The sequence below is a fragment of the Somniosus microcephalus genome, chromosome 33, assembly GCF_052327205.1.
Source record: "Somniosus microcephalus isolate GS21.2 chromosome 33, FLI_Smic_1.0, whole genome shotgun sequence".
Lineage (NCBI taxonomy): Eukaryota > Metazoa > Chordata > Chondrichthyes > Squaliformes > Somniosidae > Somniosus > Somniosus microcephalus.
This window is the reverse complement of record NC_141019.1, coordinates 7,332,922-7,348,627: the sequence shown is the minus strand read 5'-3', so window position 1 is coordinate 7,348,627 and position 15,706 is coordinate 7,332,922. Positions and strand designations below refer to the sequence as shown.

The 15,706-nt window shown below is 48.0% G+C and overlaps 1 protein-coding gene across 2 annotated transcripts in view; it reads right to left on the bottom strand.

The window, feature by feature from the left end:
* Positions 1–15,706, bottom strand: part of dgkaa (diacylglycerol kinase, alpha a) — a 432,553-nt gene that overhangs the window by 281,563 nt on the left and 135,284 nt on the right. The gene's annotated exons all lie outside the window — the stretch shown is intronic.

Sequence of the window (15,706 nt, the reverse complement as noted above, 5' to 3'; positions counted from 1 at the left end):
AATCACCAGCACAGTCTCCAGTGAAATCACCGACACAGTCACCAGTGAAATCACTGAAACAGTCACCAGTGAAATCACCGACCAAGTCACCAGTGAAATCACCGACACAGTCTTCAGTGAAATCACCAACAAAGTCACCAGTGAAATCATCGGCACAGTCACATGTGAAATCACCGACACAGTCACTAGTGAAATCATCGGCACAGTCACCAGTGAAATCTCCAGCACAGTCTCCAGTGAAATCAGTGACACAGTCAACAGTGAAATCACTGACACAGTCACCAGTGAAATCACCGGCACAGTCACCAGTGAAATCAACGGCACAGTCTCCAGTGAAATCACTGGCACAGTCTCCAGTGAAATCACTGACACAGTCACCAGTGAAATCACCAGCACATTCACCAGTGAAATCACCGACACAGTCACCAGTGAAATCACCAGCACAGTCTCCAGTGAAATCACCAACACAGTCACCAGTGAAATCATCAGCACAGTCACCAGTGAAATCACCAGCACAGTCACCAGTGAAATCACCAGCACAGTCTCCAGTGAAATCACCAGCACAGCCTCCAGGGAAATCAATGACACAGTCACCAGTGAAATCACCAGCACAGTCTCCAGTGAAATCACCGGCACAGTCTCCAGTGAAATCATCGGCACAGTCACCAGTGGAATCACTAGCACAGTCACCAGTGAAATCACCGACACAGTCACCAGTGAAATCAGCAACACAGTCACCAGTGAAATCATCGTCACAGTCACCAGTGAAATCACCAGCACAGTCTCCAGTGAAATCACCAGCACAGTCTCCAGTGAAATCACTGACACAGTCACTATTGAAATCACTGACACAGTCACCAGTGAAATCACTGACACAGTCACCAGTGAAATCACCAGCACGGTCACCAGTGATAATCACCGACACAGTCACCACTGAAATCACCAACACAGTCACCAGTGAAATCATCGGCACAGTCACCAGTGAAATCACCAGCACAGTCTCCAGTGAAATCACCAGCAGTCTCCAGTGAAATCATCAGCACAATCTCCAGTGAAATCACTGACACAGTCATCATTGAAATCACCAGCACAGCCTCCAGTGAAATCACTGACACAGTCACCAGTGAAATCACCGACACAGTCTCCAGTGAAATCACTGATACAGTCACCAGTGAAATCAGCAACACAGTCACCAGTGAAATCACCAGCACAGTCACCAGTGAAATCACCAACACAGTCACCAGTGAAATCATCGGCACAGTCACCAGTGAAATCACCGGCACCATCTCCAGTGAAATCACCGACACAGTCACCAGTGAAATCACCAGCACAGCCTCCAGTGAAATCACTGACACAGTCACCAGTGAAATCACCGACACAGTCACCAGTGAAATCACCGACACAGTCACCAGTGAAATCACCAACACAGTCACCAGTGAAATGACCAACACAGTCACCAGTGAAATCATCGGCAGAGTCACCAGTGAAATCAACGACACAGTCACCAGTGAAATCATCGGCACAGTCACCAGTGAAATCACCAGCACAGTCTCCAGTGACATCACTGACACAGTCACCAGTGAAATCACCGACACAATCACCAGTGAAATCACCAACACAGTCAGCAGTGAAATTACCAGCACAGTCTCCAGTGAAATCACCAGCACAGTCACCAGTGAAATCACTGACACAGTCACCACTGAAATCACCAAAACAGTCACCAGTGAAATCATCGGCACAGTCACCAGTGAAATCACCAGCGCAGTCTGCAGTGAAATCACCAGCACAGTCTCCAGTAAAATCATTGGCAAAGTCTCCAGTGAAATCACTGACACAGTCACCAGTGAAATCACTGGCACAGTCACCAGTGAAATCACCGGCACAGTCTCCAGTGAAATCACCAGCACAGTCTCCAGTGAAATCACCGACACAGTCACCAGCGAAATCACCGGCACAGTCACCAGTGAAATCACCAGCACAGTCACCAGTGAAATCACCAGTACAGTCACCAGTGAAATCACCGGCAGTCATCAGTGAAATCACCAGCACAGTCACCAGAGAAATCACCGGCACAGTCACCAGTGAAATCACCAGCACAGTCTATAGTGAAATCACTAACACAGTCACCAGTGAAATCACTGGCAAAGTCACCAGTGAAATCACCGGCACAGTCTCCAGTGAAATCACCAGCACAGTCTCGAGTGAAATCATCGGCACAGTCACCAGTGAAATCTATGACACAGTCACCAGTGAAATCACCGGCACAGTCACCAGTGGAATCACTAGCACAGTCACCAGTGAAATCGCCAGCACAGTCACCAGTGAAATCACTGAAACAGTCACCAGTGAAATCACTGGCACAGTCACCAGTGAAATCACCGGCACAGTCTCCAGTGAAATCACCAGCACAGACACCAGTGAAATCACCGGTACAGTCACCAGTGAAATCACTGACACAGTCACCAGTGAAATCACTAGCACAGTCACGAGTGAAATCACCGACACAGTCACCATTGAAATCACTGACAAAGTCACCAGTGAAATCACCAGCACAGTCACCAGTGAAATCACCGGCACAGTCACCAGTGAAATCATCGGGACAGTCACCAGTGAAATCACCGGCACAGTCACCAGTGAAAACACCGGCACAGTCACCAGTGAAATCACCGGCACAGTCACCAGTGAAATCACCGACACAGTCACCAGTGAAATCACCGGCACAGTCGCCAGTGAAATCACCGACACAGTCACCAGTGAAATCACCAACACAGTCACCAGTGAAATCAGCGGCACAGTCAGCAGTGAAATTACCAGCACAGTCTCCAGTGAAATCACCAGCAGTTTCCTGTGAAATCACTGACACAGTCACCAGTGAAATCACCGACACAGTCACCAGTGAAATCACTGACACATTCACCAGTGAAATCACCAGCACAGTCACCAGTGAAATCAACGACACAGTCACCACTGAAATCACCAACACAGTCACCAGTGAAATCATCGGAACAGTCACCAGTGAAATCACCAGCACAGTCTCCAGTGAAATCACCTGCACAGTCACCAGTGAAATCAGCAACACAGTCACCAGTGAAATCATCGGCACAGTCACCAGTGAAATCACCGACACAGTCACCAGTGAAATCACCAAAACAGTCACAATTGAAATCATCGGCCCAGTCACCATTGAAATCACCAGCACAGTCTCCAGTGAAATCACCGACACAGTCACCAGTGAAATCAACAGCACAGTCTACAGTCAAATCACTGACACAGTCACCAGTGAAATCACCGACCAAGTCACCAGTGAAATCACCGACACAGTCACCAGTGAAATCACCAACACAGTCACCAGTGAAATCATCGTCACAGTCACATGTGAAATCACCGACACAGTCACCAGTGAAATCATCGGCACAGTCACCAGTGAAATCTCCAGCACAGTCTCCAGTGAAATCAGTGACACAGTCAACAGTGAAATCACTGACACAGTCACCAGTGAAATCACCGGCACAGTCACCAGTGAAATCACCGGCACATTCTCCAGTGAAATCACTGTCACAGTCTCCAGTGAAATCACTGACACAGTCACCAGTGAAATCACCAGCACATTCACCAGTGAAATCACCGACACAGTCACCAGTGAAATCACCAGCACAGTCTCCAGTGAAATAACCAACACAGTCACCAGTGAAATCATCAGCACAGTCACCAGTGAAATCACCAGCACAGTCACCAGTGAAATCACAGGCACAGTCTCCAGTGAAATCACCAGCACAGCCTCCAGTGAAATCAATGACACAGTCACCAGTGAAATCACCATCACAGTCTCCAGTGAAATCACCGTCACAGTCTCCAGTGAAATCATCGGCACAGTCACCAGTGGAATCACTAGCACAGTCACCAGTGAAATCACCGACACAGTCACCAGTGAAATCAGCAACACAGTCACCAGTGAAATCACCAGCACAGTCTACAGTGAAATCACCAGCACAGTCTCCAGTGAAATCACTGACACAGTCACTATTGAAATCACTGACACAGTCACCAGTGAAATCACTGACACAGTCACCAGTGAAATCACCAGCACGGTCACCAGTGAAATCACCGACACAGTCACCACTGAAATCACCAACACAGTCACCAGTGAAATCATCGGCACAGTCACCAGTGAAATCACCAGCACAGTCTCCAGTGAAATCACCAGCACAGTCTCCAGTGAAATCATCGGCACAATCTCCAGTGAAATCACTGACACAGTCTCCAGTGAAATCACTGATACAGTCACCAGTGAAATCAGCAAAACAGTCACCACTGAAATCACCAGCACAGTCACCAGTGAAATCACTGACACATTCACCAGTGAAATCACCAGCACAGTCACCAGTGAAATCAACGACACAGTCACCACTGAAATCACCAACACAGTCACCAGTGAAATCATCGGCACAGTCAGCAGTGAAATCACCAGCACAGTCTCCAGTGAAATCACCAGCACTGTCTCCAGTGAAATCATCGGCAAAGTCTCCAGTGAAATCACTGACACAGTCACCCGTGAAATCACTGATACAGTCACCAGTGAAATCACTGACACAGTCACCAGAGAAATAACCAAAACAGTCACGGTGAAATCACCTGCACAGTCATCAGTGAAATCACCAACACAGTCACCAGTGAAATCATCGGCACAGTCACCAGTGAAATCACCGACACAGTCACCAGTGAAATGACCAACACAGTCACAAGTGAAATCATCGGCCCAGTCACCATTGAAATCACCAGCACAGTCTCCAGTGAAATCACCGACACAGTCACCAGTGAAATCACTGAAACAGTCACCAGTGAAATCACCGACCAAGTCACCAGTGAAATCACCAGCACAGTCTCCAGTGAAATCACCAACAAAGTCACCAGTGAAATCATCGGCACAGTCACATGTGAAATCACCGACACAGTCACCAGTGAAATCATCGGCACAGTCACCAGTGAAATCTCCAGCACAGTCTCCAGTGAAATCAGTGACACAGTCAACAGTGAAATCACTGACACAGTCACCAGTGAAATCACCGGCACAGTCACCAGTGAAATCACCGGCACAGTCTCCAGTGAAATCACTGGCACAGTCTCCAGTGAAATCACTGACACAGTCACCAGTGAAATCACCAGCACATTCACCAGTGAAATCACCGACACAGTCACCAGTGAAATCACCAGCACAGTCTCCAGTGAAATCACCAACACAGTCACCAGTGAAATCATCAGCACAGTCACCAGTGAAATCACCAGCACAGTCACCAGTGAAATCACCAGCACAGTCTCCAGTGAAATCACCAGCACAGCCTCCAGGGAAATCAATGACACAGTCACCAGTGAAATCACCAGCACAGTCTCCAGTGAAATCACCGGCACAGTCTCCAGTGAAATCATCGGCACAGTCACCAGTGGAATCACTAGCACAGTCACCAGTGAAATCACCGACACAGTCACCAGTGAAATCAGCAACACAGTCACCAGTGAAATCATCGTCACAGTCACCAGTGAAATCACCAGCACAGTCTCCAGTGAAATCACCAGCACAGTCTCCAGTGAAATCACTGACACAGTCACTATTGAAATCACTGACACAGTCACCAGTGAAATCACTGACACAGTCACCAGTGAAATCACCAGCACGGTCACCAGTGATAATCACCGACACAGTCACCACTGAAATCACCAACACAGTCACCAGTGAAATCATCGGCACAGTCACCAGTGAAATCACCAGCACAGTCTCCAGTGAAATCACCAGCACAGTCTCCAGTGAAATCATCAGCACAATCTCCAGTGAAATCACTGACACAGTCATCATTGAAATCACGGACACAGTCTCCAGTGAAATCACTGATACAGTCACCAGTGAAATCAGCAACACAGTCACCACTGAAATCACCAGCACAGTCACCAGTGAAATCACCAACACAGTCACCAGTGAAATCATCGGCACAGTCACCAGTGAAATCGCCGGCACCGTCTCCAGTGAAATCACCGACACAGTCACCAGTGAAATCACCAGCACAGCCTCCAGTGAAATCACTGACACAGTCACCAGTGAAATCACCGACACAGTCACCAGTGAAATCACCAACACAGTCACCAGTGAAATGACCAACACAGTCACCAGTGAAATCATCGGCAGAGTCACCAGTGAAATCAACGACACAGTCACCAGTGAAATCATCGGCACAGTCACCAGTGAAATCACCAGCACAGTCTCCAGTGACATCACTGACACAGTCACCAGTGAAATCACCGACACAGTCACCAGTGAAATCACCAACACAGTCAGCAGTGAAATTACCAGCACAGTCTCCAGTGAAATCACCAGCACAGTCACCAGTGAAATCACTGACACAGTCACCACTGAAATCACCAAAACAGTCACCAGTGAAATCATCGGCACAGTCACCAGTGAAATCACCAGCACAGTCTGCAGTGAAATCACCAGCACAGTCTCCAGTAAAATCATTGGCAAAGTCTCCAGTGAAATCACTGACACAGTCACCAGTGAAATCACTGGCACAGTCACCAGTGAAATCACCGGCACAGTCTCCAGTGAAATCACCAGCACAGTCTCCAGTGAAATCACCGACACAGTCACCAGCGAAATCACCGGCACAGTCACCAGTGAAATCACCAGCACAGTCACCAGTGAAATCACCAGTACAGTCACCAGTGAAATCACCGGCAGTCATCAGTGAAATCACCAGCACAGTCTATAGTGAAATCACTAACACAGTCACCAGTGAAATCACTGGCAAAGTCACCAGTGAAATCACCGGCACAGTCTCCAGTGAAATCACCAGCACAGTCTCGAGTGAAATCATCGGTACAGTCACCAGTGAAATCTATGACACAGTCACCAGTGAAATCACCGGCACAGTCACCAGTGGAATCACTAGCACAGTCACCAGTGAAATCGCCAGCACAGTCACCAGTGAAATCACTGAAACAGTCACCAGTGAAATCACTGGCACAGTCACCAGTGAAATCACCGGCACAGTCTCCAGTGAAATCACCAGCACAGACACCAGTGAAATCACCGGTACAGTCACCAGTGAAATCACTGACACAGTCACCAGTGAAATCACTAGCACAGTCACGAGTGAAATCACCGACACAGTCACCATTGAAATCACTGACAAAGTCACCAGTGAAATCACCAGCACAGTCACCAGTGAAATCACCGGCACAGTCACCAGTGAAATCATCGGGACAGTCACCAGTGAAATCACCGGCACAGTCACCAGTGAAATCACCGGCAGAGTCACCAGTGAAATCACCGGCACAGACACCAGTGAAATCATCGACACAGTCACCAGTGAAATCACCGGCACAGTCGCCAGTGAAATCACCGACACAGTCACCAGTGAAATCACCAACACAGTCACCAGTGAAATCAGCGGCACAGTCAGCAGTGAAATTACCAGCACAGTCTCCAGTGAAATCACCAGCAGTTTCCTGTGAAATCACTGACACAGTCACCAGTGAAATCACCGACACAGTCACCAGTGAAATCACTGACACATTCACCAGTGAAATCATCAGCACAGTCACCAGTGAAATCAACGACACAGTCACCACTGAAATCACCAACACAGTCACCAGTGAAATCATCGGCACAGTCACCAGTGAAATCACCAGCACAGTCTCCAATGAAATCACCAGCACTGACTCCAGTGAAATCATCGGCAAAGTTTCCAGTGAAATCACTGACACAGTCACCCGTGAAATCACTGACACAGTCACCAGTGAAATCACTGACACAGTCACCAGAGAAATAACCAAAACAGTCATGGTCAAATCACCTGCACAGTCACCAGTGAAATCAGCAACACAGTCACCAGTGAAATCATCGGCACAGTCACCAGTGAAATCACCGACACAGTCACCAGTGAAATCACCAAAACAGTCACAAGTGAAATCATCGGCCCAGTCACCATTGAAATCACCAGCACAGTCTCCAGTGAAATCACCGACACAGTCACCAGTGAAATCAACAGCACAGTCTACAGTCAAATCACTGACACAGTCACCAGTGAAATCACCGAACAAGTCACCAGTGAAATCACCGACACAGTCACCAGTGAAATCACCAACAAAGTCACCAGTGAAATCATCGGCACAGTCACATGTGAAATCACCGACACAGTCACCAGTGAAATCATCGGCACAGTCACCAGTGAAATCTCCAGCACAGTCTCCAGTGAAATCAGTGACACAGTCAACAGTGAAATCACTGACACAGTCACCAGTGAAATCACCGGCACAGTCACCAGTGAAATCACTGGCACAGTCTCCAGTGAAATCACTGGCACAGTCTCCAGTGAAATCACTGACACAGTCACCAGTGAAATCACCAGCACATTCACCAGTGAAATCACCGACACAGTCACCAGTGAAATCACCAGCACAGTCTCCAGTGAAATCACTGACACAGTCACGAGTGAAATCACCAGCACATTCACCAGTGAAATCACCGACACAGTCACCAGTGAAATCACCAGCACAGTCTCCAGTGAAATAACCAACACAGTCACCAGTGAAATCATCAGCACAGTCACCAGTGAAATCACCAGCACAGTCACCAGTGAAATCACAGGCACAGTCTCCAGTGAAATCACCAGCACAGCCTCCAGTGAAATCAATGACACAGTCACCAGTGAAATCACCATCACAGTCTCCAGTGAAATCACCGTCACAGTCTCCAGTGAAATCATCGGCACAGTCACCAGTGGAATCACTAGCACAGTCACCAGTGAAATCACCGACACAGTCACCAGTGAAATCAGCAACACAGTCACCAGTGAAATCACCAGCACAGTCTACAGTGAAATCACCAGCACAGTCTCCAGTGAAATCACTGACACAGTCACTATTGAAATCACTGACACAGTCACCAGTGAAATCACTGACACAGTCACCAGTGAAATCACCAGCACGGTCACCAGTGAAATCACCGACACAGTCACCACTGAAATCACCAACACAGTCACCAGTGAAATCATCGGCACAGTCACCAGTGAAATCACCAGCACAGTCTCCAGTGAAATCACCAGCACAGTCTCCAGTGAAATCATCGGCACAATCTCCAGTGAAATCACTGACACAGTCATCAGTGAAATCACCGACACAGTCTCCAGTGAAATCACTGATACAGTCACCAGTGAAATCAGCAAAACAGTCACCACTGAAATCACCAGCACAGTCACCAGTGAAATCACCAACACAGTCACCAGTGAAATCATCGGCACAGTCACCAGTGAAATCACCGGCACCGTCTCCAGTGAAATCACCGACACAGTCACCAGTGAAATCACCAGCACAGTCTCCAGTGAAATAACTGACACAGTCACCATTGAAATCACCGACACAGTCACCAGTGAAATCACCAACACAGTCACCAGTGAAATGACCAACACAGTCAACAGTGAAATCATCGGCAGAGTCACCAGTGAAATCAACGACACAGTCACCAGTGAAATCATCGGCACAGTCACCAGTGAAGTCACCAGCACAGTCTCCAGTGAAATCACTGACAGAGTCTCCAGTGAAATCATTGACACAATCACCAGTGAAATCACCGACACAGTCTCCAGTGAAATCACCAGCACAGTCTCCAGTGAAATCACCGACAAAGTCACCAGTGAAATCACCGGCACAGTCTCCAGTGAAATCAACAGCACAGTCTCCAGTGAAATCACTGACACAGTCACCAGTGAAATCACCAACACAGTCACCAGTGAAATCAACAACACAGTCACCAGTGAAATCACCAGCACAGTCTCCAGTGAAATCACCGAAACATTCACCAGTGAAATAACCGACACAGTCACCAGTGAAATCACCGGCACAGTCTCCAGTGAAATCACCAGCACAGTCTCCAATGAAATCACCAACACAGTCACCAGTGAAATCACCAGCACAGTCACCAGTGAAATCACCGGCACAGTCACCAGTGAAATCACCGGCACAGTCACAAGTGAAATCACCGACACAGTCACCAGTGAAATCACCAGCACAGTCTCCAGTGAAATCACCAGCACAGTCTCCAGTGAAATCACCAGCACAGTCACCAGTGCAATCACCAGCACAGTCAACAGTGAAATCACCGGCACAGTCACCAGTGAAATCACTGACACAGTCACCAGTGAAATCACCGACGACGTCACCAGTGAAATCACCGGCACAGTCTCCAGTGAAATCACCAACACAGTCACCAGTGAAATCACTGACACAGTCACCAGTGAAATCACCGGCACAGTCTCCAGTGAAATCACTGAAACAGTCACCAGTGAAATCACCGACACAGACACCAGTGAAATCACCGACACAGTCACCAGTGAAATCACCAGCACAGTCTCCAGTGAAATCACCGAAACAGTCACCAGTGAAATCACCAACACAGTCACCAGTGAAATTACCGACACAGTCACCAGTGGAATCACTAGCACAGTCACCAGTGAAATCAACAGCACAGTCTCCAGTGAAATCACCAGCACAGTCTCCAATGAAATCACCAACACAGTCACCAGTGAAATCACCAGCACAGTCACCAGTGACATCACCGGCACAATCACCAGTGAAATCACCGGCACAGTCACAAGTGAAATCACTGACACAGTCACCAGTGAAATCACCAGCACAGTCTCCAGTGAAATCTCCAGCACAGTCTCCAGTGAAATCACCAGCACAGTCACCAGTGCAATCACCGGCACAGTCAACAGTGAAATCACCGGCACAGTCACCAGTGAAATCACTGACACAGTCACCAGTGAAATCACCGACACAGTCACCAGTGAAATCACTGACACAGTCACCAGTGAAATCACCGACACCGTCACCAGTGAAATCACCGGCACAGTCTCCAGTGAAATCACCAACACAGTCACCAGTGAAATCACTGACACATTCACCAGTGAATTCACTGACACAGTCACCAGTGAAATCACCGGCACAGTCTCCAGTGAAATCACTGACACAGTCACAAGTGAAATCACCGACACAGACACCAGTGAAATCACCGACACAGGCACCAGTGAAATCACCAGCACAGTCTCCAGTGAAATCACCGAAACAGTCACCAGTGAAATCACCAACACAGTCACCAGTGAAATCACCGACACAGTCACCAGTGAAATCACCAGCACAGTCTCCAGTGAAATCACCAGTACAGTCTCGAGTGAAATCACCGGCACAGTCACCAGTGAAATCACTGACACAGTCACCAGTGAAATCACCGGCACAGTCACCAGTGGAATCACTAGCACAGTCACCAGTGAAATCGCCGGCACAGTCACCAGTGAAATCACTGAAACAGTCATCAGTGAAATCACTGGCACAGTCACCAGTGAAATCACCGGCACAGTCACCAGTGAAATCACCGGCACAGTCTCCAGTGAAATCTCCAGCACAGTCACCAGTGAAATCACCGGTACAGTCACCAGTGAAATCACTGACACAGTCACCAGTGAAATCACTAGCACAGTCACAAGTGAAATCACCAACACAGTCACCATTGAAATCACTGACACAGTCACCAGTGAAATCACCACCACAGTCACCAGTGAAATCTCCGGCACAGTCACCAGTGAAATCATCGGCACAGTCACCAGTGAAATCACCGGCACAGTCACCAGTGAAATCACCGGCACAGTCACCAGTGAAATCACCGACACAGTCACCAGTGAAATCACCAACACAGTCACCAGTGAAATCATCGGCACAGTCAGCAGTGAAATTACCAGCACAGTCTCCAGTGAAATCACCAGCACAGTTTCCTGTGAAATCACTGACACAGTCACCAGTGAAATCACCGACACAGTCACCAGTGAAATCACTGACACATCCACCAGTGAAATCACCAGCACAGTCACCAGTGAAATCAACGACACAGTCACCACTGAAATCACCAACACAGCGACCAGTGATATCATTGGCAAAGTCTCCAGTGAAATCACTGACACAGTCACCAGTGAAATCACTGACACAGTCACCAGTGAAATAACCAAAACAGTCACGGTGAAATCACCTGCACAGTCACCAGTGAAATCACCAACACAGTCACCAGTGAAATCATTGCACAGTCACCAGTGAAATCACCGACACAGTCTCCAGTGAAATCACCAACACAGTCACCAGTGAAATCATCGGCACAGTCACCATTGAAATCACCAGCACAGTCTCCAGTGAAATCACCGACACAGTCACCAGTGAAATCACCAGCACAGTCTACAGTGAAATCACTGACACAGGCACCAGTGAAATCACCGACAAAGTCACCAGTGAAATCACCGACACAGTCACCAGTGAAATCACCAACAAAGTCACCAGTGAAATCATCGGTACAGTCACCAGTGAAATCACCGACACAGTCACCAGTGAAATCATCGGCACAGTCACCATGAAATCACCAGCACAGTCTCCAGTGAAATCACTGACACAGTCAACAGTGAAATCACTGACACAGTCACCAGTGAAATCACCAGCACAGTCACCAGTGAAATCACCGGCACAGTCTCCAGTGAAATCACTGGCACAGTCTCCAGTGAAATCACTGACACAGTCACCATTGAAATCACCAGCACAGTCACCAGTAAAATCACCGACACAATCACCAGTGAAATCACCAGCAGTCTCCAGTGAAATCACCAACACAGTCACCAGTGAAATCTTCAGCACAGTCACCAGTGAAATCACCAGCACAGTCACCAGTGAAATCACCGGCACAGTCTCCAGTGAAATCACCAGCACAGTCTCCAGTGAAATCAATGACACAGTCGCCAGTGAAATCACCAGCACAGTCTCCAGTGAAATCACCAGCACAGTCTCCAGGGAAATCATCAGCACAGTCACCAGTGGAATCACTAGCACAGTCACCAGTGAAATCACCGACACAGTCACCAGTGAAATCACCAACACAGTCACCAGTGAAATCATCGGCACAGTCACCAGTGAAATCACCAGCACAGTCTCCAGTGAAATCATCAGCACAGTCTCCAGTGAAATCACTGACACATTCACCAGTGAAATCACTGACACAGTCACCAGTGAAATCACTGACACAGTCACCAGTGAAATCACTAGCACGGTCACCAGTGAAATCACCGACACAGTCACCACTGAAATCACCAACACAGTCACCAGTGAAATCATCGGCACAGTCACCAGTGAAATCACCAGCACAGTCTCCAGTGAAATCACCGGCACAGTCTCCAGTGAAGTCATCGGCACAGTCTCCAGTGAAATCACTGACACAGTCACCAGTGAAATCACCGACAGTCTCCAGTGAAATCACTGATACAGTCACCAGTGAAATCAACACAGTCACCAGTGAAATCACCAGCACGGTCACCAGTGAAATCACCAACACAGTCACCAGTGAAATCATCGGCACAGTCACGAATGAAATCACCGGCACAGTCTCCAGTGAAATCACCGACACAGTCACCAGTGAAATCACCAGCACAGTCCCCAGTGAAATCACTGACACAGTTAGCAGTGAAATCACCAACACAGTCACCAGTGAAATCACCAACACAGTCACCAGTGAAATCACCAACACAGTCACCAGTGAAATCATCAGCACAGTCACCATTGAAATCACCAACACAGTCACCAGTGAAATCATCAGCACAGTCACCAGTGAAATCAACGACACAGTCACCAGTGAAATCATCGGCACAGTCACCAGTGAAATCACCAGCACAGTCTCCAGTGAATTCACTGACACAGTCACCAGTGAAATCACCAACACAGTCTCCAGTGAAATCACCAGCACAGTCTCCAGTGAAATCACCGACACAGTCACCAGTGAAATCACCGGCACAGTCTCCAGTGAAATCAACAGCACAGTCTCCAGTGAAATCACTGACACAGTCACCAGTGAAATCACCAACACAGTCTCCAGTGAAATCACCAACACAGTCACCAGTGAAATCTCCGACACAGTCACCAGTGAAATCACCGGCACAGTCTGCAGTGAAATCACCAGCACAGTCTCCAATGAAATCACCAACACAGTCACCAGTGAAATCACCAGCACAGTCACCAGTGAAATCACCGGCACAGTCACCAGTGAAATCACCGGCACAGTCACAATGAAATCACTGTCACAGTCACCAGTGAAATCACCAACACAGTCTCCTGTGAAATCACCAGCACAGTCTCCAGTGAAATCACTGGCACAGTCACCAGTGAAATCACCAGCACAGTCACCAGTGAAATCACTGACACAGTCACCAGTGAAATCACCGGCACATTCACCAGTGAAATCACTGACACAGTCACCAGTGAAATCACCGACACAATCACCAGTGAAATCACTGGCACAGTCTCCAGTGAAATCACCAACACAGTCACCAGTGAAATCACTGACACAGTCACCAGTGAAATCATTGACACAGTCACCAGTGAAATCACCGGCACAGTCTCCAGTGAAATCACCGACACAGTCACCAGTGAAATCACCGACACAGTCACCAGTGAAAACACCGACACACTCACCAGTGAAATCACCGACACAGTCACCAGTGAAATCACCAGCACAGTTTCCAGTGAAATCACCGACACTGTCACCAGTGAAATCACCAACACAGTCACCAGTGAAATCACAGACACAGTCACCAGTGAAATCACCAGCACAGTCTCCAGTGAAATGACCAGCACAATCCACAGAGAAATCACCAGCACAGTCTCCGGTGTAATCACCGACACAGTCACCAGTGAAATCACTGACACAGTCACCAGTGAAATCATCAGCACAGTCACCAGTGAAATCACCGACACAGTCACCAGTGAAATCACCAGCACAGTCACCAGTGAAATCACCAACACAGTCACCAGTGAAATCACCAACACAGTCACCAGTGAAATCACCGGCACAGTCACCAGTGAAGTCACCGGCACAATCAACAGAGAAATCACCAGCACAGTCACCAGAGAAATCACCGGCACAGTCAACAGCCTTCAAACACTCTCAATCTGTACAATCCTCTCACCCCTTCAATCTCTCTATCCATTGTAAACGTTCTCATCTTTGTTTCATTGACAATGCTCATTGCCCATCTTTCCTCTCTTTTCCTTCCAAGCTCCCAATACGGAATCTTTCATGGACTCTACCTTCTACCTGCATTCTCACTGTGTGAAAATCGATGCTCCTACCCAGGATCTGAAAGCTGTGGATCCTCAAACCTCCTCCAGTATTAAGGCTGGCTTCATAAGAACATAAGACATAAGACATAAGCCATAGGAGCAGGAGTCGGTCATTTGGCCCTTCGAGCCTGCTCCGCCATTCAACAAGATCATGGCTGATCTGATCTTGGCCTCAACTCCACTTCCCTGCCCGCTCCCCATAACCCTTCACTCCCTTACCATTCAACAATCTGTCGATCTCCACCTTGAACATATTCAATGACTCCGCCTCCACAGCTCTCTGGGGAAGAGAATTCCAAAGATTTACGATCCTCTGAGAGAAGAAATTCCTCCTCATTTCCATTTTAAAAGGGTGCCCCCTTATTCTGAAATTAAGCCCCCTAGTTCTAGATTCCCCCACGAGGGGAAACATCCTCTCTGCATTTAGCTTGTCGAGCCCCTCAGTATCTTATATGTTTCAATAAGATCCCCTCTCATTCTTCTAAACTCCAATGAGTATAGGCCCAACCTGCTCAAC